Below are 6,785 nucleotides of genomic sequence, written 5' to 3'. Positions count from 1 at the left end.
TGTCAGGAGAAAAAGCACATAGATTTTCCTGATGTTACTATCTCTCCAAGGCATGGGCAGTTACCTACACAGAAGTGAAAATCCCAAAAAAACATTTAGACCCGAAGGCTCATATATCACATTAGCAAAGAGCAATAAACTGTGGAGATGTGACAAGATAAAGGCAAGGTGGCTTGCCTTTGGGGCTGAACACAGTGACGTGTGGCAAGGTGACCAGTATCTACATGAGGGAAACTAACACCAAATATGGCTTGTTTTCCTAAGGTATTTCTGTGTAGACTCATCTCACGGTGACTCCCTGTGTGTAATGGTAAGAGTGTGCTCCTCTTCCTGGTACGAGGAGATCTACACTCTACTTTTAGGCACAAAGCGGGGAGTCCAAGAGCCTTCCTGCATCTGCTCTTTCTCAAGTGCATTTGGCTGTAAATATTCAACATGCTGAAGAAGCCTTTTCTGGGGAGGCACGTTCTGATCCCCCTCACCGCGCTGACTTTACCTCTGCCAAGACACTCGGCAATTTGTATCACCAGCTACCTGACCACTCTCATCTCTCCGGAAAGGTCTTCTCCTCAACAAGGCCCTTCCTGACCTCCCTGTCTAAATGAGCCTATTCCTCCTTCCGCTCTCACACCAGAATTCTACCCTCTCTTTTTTTAGTGGCACTTTGTTTCCAATATCTCAATGTGTGGCCGAAGTACTTGTTGGTATACTTGTTTATTGACTTTGGCCTCCTCTAGACTGAGGGCAAAGACTACATCTACTTGTTGTCCAAACCAGCCCAGCATTTAGTACAGTGCCTGGACAGAGAGGGTGCTCTATCAATATTTGTTAAATAAATGAACGCAGAGAGGTTAAGGACAAACACCCAAGTGTTAACCGTGCTTCTCTCCAGGTGCTGAAATCATGGCTGCCAGAGTTTTTTTCTGCCTGTGTGTACTTTGTTTTTTTTCCCCCAATGCCTCGCTTCCATCCTAAGAAAATAATTTATTCATCCATTTCTTAATATTAACAACATACTAAAATGCTTTTTTAATTTTAAGGGGCCACACCATTATATAGAAGCTCAAGGCTTTTCAATAGCTCCACAATAAAAGAAGGCTCATTTCTGCAGCGATGACTTGCTTCTCAACTTGACCAAGGAGGTTACTACACTGAATCCTAAGTGAAGGGGCAGTGAGTATTCATGAAAAGATCACAGCCTTCAGGTTCAGCGAGATCCAGGTTCCCATAATGCCTCCTCTAGCTCTCAGCTCTGTACATGTGGACAAATGATCTCTACTCTCTGAGCCTTATTTCTTTATTTACAAATTATTCTTTTAAAAAAATCCATTTTCAGCTTTATATATATTTCACTTCTCATAACATTTACGGTCACAGTTCTAAATTAACTCCTCATGAAAACTAAAACCTCACGTGTAGGTTGAGCCAAATCACCAATATTTTACTTTTTTTTTTTTTAATGTAAAAACAAAATGGCAATTTCCTATGATTCAACATAATGGGTGTTTTTCAACCTGAGGGTTCCGGAGGACACCTAACACTTTGTGGACTGTGCAGCCGGCTGACGCAGTGTCCAAACCACTGAGCTTCCCCCAAATGGCCCAACCTGACAGGACCTTCTGCTTTTTGACGCCTACTAGTTCAAAGTGCATGGGCATTTGAGAGCAAAATTTCTTATTTTAATGTCCCGTGACTCCAACTAGAACTTTTATCAAGTTCCCAATTTCATAACTGCCTAAGCTTAATAAGAATTCCTGTAGGAAAAAAAAAAAGTAGTATTCACTTAACAATGAAGGCAAAGAATATTCTCATAAAGCCATGGCTCACAGACTTGAGTTATAGCTCATTAATGGCCCCTCGCTCCACCATCTGCACGTCCTCCACAGCCACCACTCCTTAGAAAAAGACAGCATTTCTCTGCTCCTTTATTGCTAAGAAGGTAAGCGGAACAAGGTTTAGACAACCAAGGTGTATAGCAAAGAACTGGTTTAAGAAAGAAACATGCCCTGGCAAGGAAGTGCTTATTCATGTGATGTAAGTTAAACGAGACAATAAAGAAATTTAAATCTTTAAAGGAAACAGGAAAAAGAAACTGGCTCCAGCGACATAAAAATAATAAGGGAGGGGCAGCCGGCTGGCTCTGTGGGTAGAGCATGCAACTCTCGATCACGAGGTTTTGAGTTCAAGCCCCACATTGGGCATGAAGCCTGCTTAAAAAAAAAGAAACAGCAGTAATAGGGGAAAAATCTTTTTTTAAAAATGCAATTGGCTGCCTCTTCCTTACGTCTAAGAGTGAAACAAAATACTAAGCTGGGCAGAGCAAACTTCCTGCTCTGTTGTTGCCAGTTATCCGTGCACACGTACTTTCCACCTACCGGAACACATTAAATATATCAATGTGGGGTTTTTTGTTTTTGTTTTTGTTTTTTTTAAGATTTTATTTATTTGAGAGGGAGAGAGAGCATGAACAGGGGAACAGGGACAGGGAGAGGCAGGCTCCCCCCTGAGCAAGGAGCCCAATGTGGGACTCGATCCCAGGACTCTGGGATCATGACCTGAGCTGAAGGCAGATGCTTAACCGACTAAGCCACCCAGGCGCCCCTATATCAACATTTTAATGTACTAATCTGTTAATATTTCTAAGTCAAGGAGTGAGACAGGATGAGAGGACATGTTCCACATTTGTGAGCAGACAGATATGAAATAAACTGGCCAAGAAAAGCACCTCAGCTAAGGCTGACGTAAGATTCTGAACACCTGAAACTAGCATGGTTTTCTATGGTCGTCCCAGCTAGATTTAGATTTTTAATCCCAACTGCCCCCGGTCCTCAAAAATGCAAATGTTAAACTGACATATCTTTTATGATTAGGTGTGGCTACATGTAACAGACAAAAACACCAAAATTACAGTAGCATGAACAGGATAGAAGGTTCTCTCTCCACCTCGGAAAAGCCCAAGGGCTGGCCATCCAGAGGTGGTAATCTGCTTCTAGAAGTCCTCAGAAACCCAGTCTATTTTTTTCACAGGCCACATCCCACAGCAAAGAGCTGGGAAGATGCTGTCTTTACTCCAGGTAGCCACATACCCACTGTATTGGGAGAGAACGGATGGTGGAGTTGGAAATGAGGCTTCTCTACCACAACCAAATTTTACCAAACAGTGAAAGGAATGAGACTATGCCATCCTAAAATATGCCACTTCAGCATAAAAATGACTTTGAGCTGAATGCAAGTGAGAAAAAGTAGACAAAGGGAAAGCTTTCCACCTTCCCCCAATCTGCCTAAAAGTATAAACTTCCCTTGTAAAGGTATCCCCCTCTCTTGTACCTGGAAGAGAACAAACTTTATAACCAGACATGGAGAAAGTGCTGAGATGAGTCTGTATATAGCTTACTACTTAACTTTATCTTCCATTAGTTTCCTCCATATGTTCACCTTTCCACAGTCTACCACCCTGAAAAACCCAAGCCCCTTTTCCTTTGTCTTGTCATTTCTCTACAATTTATCACCCTTTGTTAAAATAGTATGTAAGCCCCCAAGTTCAACCACTTCTTTGGGTCTTTACTTCATTTGTAGAAGGCATCTGTGTATGTAAAAATTAAAAGATTAATAACAAAAATAATTTGTCTTCCTTTTCTCTTGTCAATCTATCTTTTTTTCAGTTTGATTCATGGGCCCCAATTAATGAACCTAAGAGGGTAGAGTAAAATTTTTTTCTCCTCCTACACATACAAAAAGAAGCCAAAACCTCTGTAAAGCACCTATTTATTTGCTTATTCAAAAAACATTTACTGATTCCATACTGTGGAATCTCATTAGATACAGGAGAGAGAAGGAGCTGGACAAGATCTTGAATAAGATAGACAAGGTCTTGACCTCAGAGAACTTTCGTTTACTGAGGGAAACAGACAGTTGAGAACAACGATGCATAGTAACTGTTGGGGGCAAAAAGAGAGAGAAGCCAATTTGACTTCGGGGTGTAGATGCTCATAAAAAGTTTTCTGTAACCTTCCTTATTTTTAAGGGATACTCACAGAAGAAAAAACAATGAACCAGAAGTAGACTTTGTAAGTCCAAGAAGAATCCTAAAGCAAATTTCCTGTAATGATTATTTGAGTATGAGTCACGCTGTGGCTGGTACTACGCTCCTTGATGGTAAAGAGAGGTCAGCCAGGGAGTCTTCGCTGGAGGGAACAGTTGGACCAGTAAGAAAGCCCCTTTTCTTTCTGTAAGCTCCTAAAAATTCAAGCCCTTCAAGTCATTTAGGCAACTCTGAGGGAACAATTAGGCTTTTGCCCACTTCAGAGAAATCATGTTACAGAGAAGCATCCTGTTGGGGGAGAGAGGAAATGACACACTGACGAGGTTATTTATAAAGATGCAAGAGAATGGCAACTCCAGCCACTTAGCCTGAGAGGCACATAGGCGGTAAAATCTCAATGGTGGGGCACTTGCCCTCTTGTGGTGTGGAAGTTCTAGAAGGCCAGAAAAGAGAGAGCTCCTGGGAAGGCCAAACCACCTGCAGCCAGCGTGGCTCTGTGTTTTCTGTGAGCGAGAATAAAACAAAATCCCTGAAGGAGGAACGGAGGCAGTGTGATCATGAGAAAGTCATCGTTAAATGTGCAGAGGTCAAAAAATACAAACGGGGAATGAGGCTGGGAGGCCCTCAACTTACCTGAGCTCACAGAAAACACTAGAATGATCTGTCATTTACTTGGCAGCTGAGGAGAATGGCAGAGGGAGGCAGAGTCAAGAAAACGTCTTTCTTTGACTCCTTGCAAAGAGCAAACTATGAGAATAAAAATTCACTAAGCCATTTGATGCAGCGTCTACAGCCCAGAAGCTATAGAAAATGTCCTGATACTTTTTCTTTAAAGGTCCTTTTTCATCTCAGGAGATTAAAATCATTTGATCACTCCGCTTTGGGTATCTGGAGTCAGGATCTAAACCACCATGGAAACACTGCAATGATTATGCCTCATTTTATAAGTTGGAACAGGTCATTACTACAAGGCAAGAAAAAAAAAATTTCAGTGACTCATCTTGATTATTTCTAGAACAGTTTGTCGAATTTTAACACTAAAGCTATTACTACTGAGGGATAGGAGTATCTGATTCTCCAAGCTGCAGTACAAAATACAAGATGCGTCCCTGAGACATGGTGCCCGTCGTATTATCCCTAGAAAAGATAAGGCAATGTGACACCCAGGCTCTGAAAAAGGACAGAGGCAAAGCTCCTCTCACACGCACGGTCTGAGATTGTGTGCAAAGCTCACCTTCCTAGCTCACAGCGGAATGTCCTCAGGTTGACCGCACACTTAAATGACACACTATTAAATACAAACTACCTCCTCATTCCACACAGGGAATTTCCACAGCTAAAAGCCAACCAAGTGCGTATGAGTTCACCAGTTCAAACCAGGTCAAAAGCAGAGACGATCAGTTTTATGGCTGTTTGACTCACAGCAATCCAACATCGGATGAGTTCAAGCCACGCTCCCTGGGCCACGGCACCCATCAGAGGCAGCTCTGGAGATCCTACCACAATGGCATGGCCCAGCCTAAGGTGTTGCTGACTATACACCTGAGACGTCTTCTCCACCTCGCCAGACAGGTAACTACTCTGAAGCCCAGGTCCTGAACCTGACAAAGAGGGCCCCAGCCCCCCAGACCATGTGCTCTCCCCCAACCCTGTCTGCTGCAGAAATGACCTTTTGATCAGGGTGACCCTGCCTTAACTAAATCCATGCCCCTGGGTCAGCCCAGGTCTAGACAACTCCCACACAGAACGCAGAGTTCTACCACTTCTATCAATATCATCCGTCTATTAGACTTTGCACACACAATTTTCCTATTTGACACTGCATTTGTATTTCATCGTAGTGTTGGGAAAAGCAGTCTGGTAGGAAGATCATGCCCATTTTACGGAGGATAGTGGGTCTTCGAAGAGATGTGGATTTCCCAGCATCACATCGCCCAGAGCTGGGAATTTAATCCAGCTCTTCTGAAAGCCCCAGTGCGATGGGTTAAGAATCCACTGAGCCACAGAGCAGAAAATGGAGCAAAGAGGCCACGCTAGCAGAAGCTCACGTCCTGATTTCTGGGTTCTCTTGGATTTCCCACTTCCCTTTTACCAGCACCACCTTCTCCCAGGATTTGCACTTTCCCTTCAGCCTGGTGTTGCCACACGGTTTTCCACCCACCTCTGCCAACCCTGGCTCCACTGTCTCATCTGTCCAAGCTTCTCCATCCCACCTCCTGCTCTTCCTTGAACAACTTCGAAAGTTTCCTCATCAGCTGCTTTGGGAAGCTCACCACCTTCACTTTTTACTAAGGGAGAAATAATGGAAAGCTCTCAGGGATGGAGACAGAATCTAAACTCATTCTTAACTGGCCGATTAGCCACACAAAGCAAAATGACATGTGACAGAGGATATTCCAGACAGTAGGCAGATGGGATTATTTTTAATAAATAGAGTTGGAAGGTGTTACTTTTCCAGTATCCCTTCTGCCCTCTCTCAACATAATGCCACACCCAAATTCTGACTGGATCCATGGCTTCCAAGAATAAAGGTCTGGGGGCGCCTGGCTGGCTCAGTCAGTAGAACACGCAACCTTTGATCTCAGGGCTGTGAGTTAAAGGGTAATGATTACTTAAAAAAAAAAAAAAAAAGAATTAAAGGTTTGTTTCTCAACCTCTCATTGGTTGTGTCTGCTGTGTGATTAAGTTCTGCTTCTGTAATGTGAGTGGAGGTGACATGTGCAACTTCTGGGTCACATGGTTC

The sequence above is a fragment of the Ursus maritimus genome, unplaced genomic scaffold (assembly GCF_017311325.1).
Source record: "Ursus maritimus isolate PB19 unplaced genomic scaffold, ASM1731132v1 scaffold_5, whole genome shotgun sequence".
NCBI lineage: Eukaryota > Metazoa > Chordata > Mammalia > Carnivora > Ursidae > Ursus > Ursus maritimus.
The sequence above is the reverse complement of the archived record's forward strand: the minus strand, read 5'-3'. Positions refer to the sequence as shown.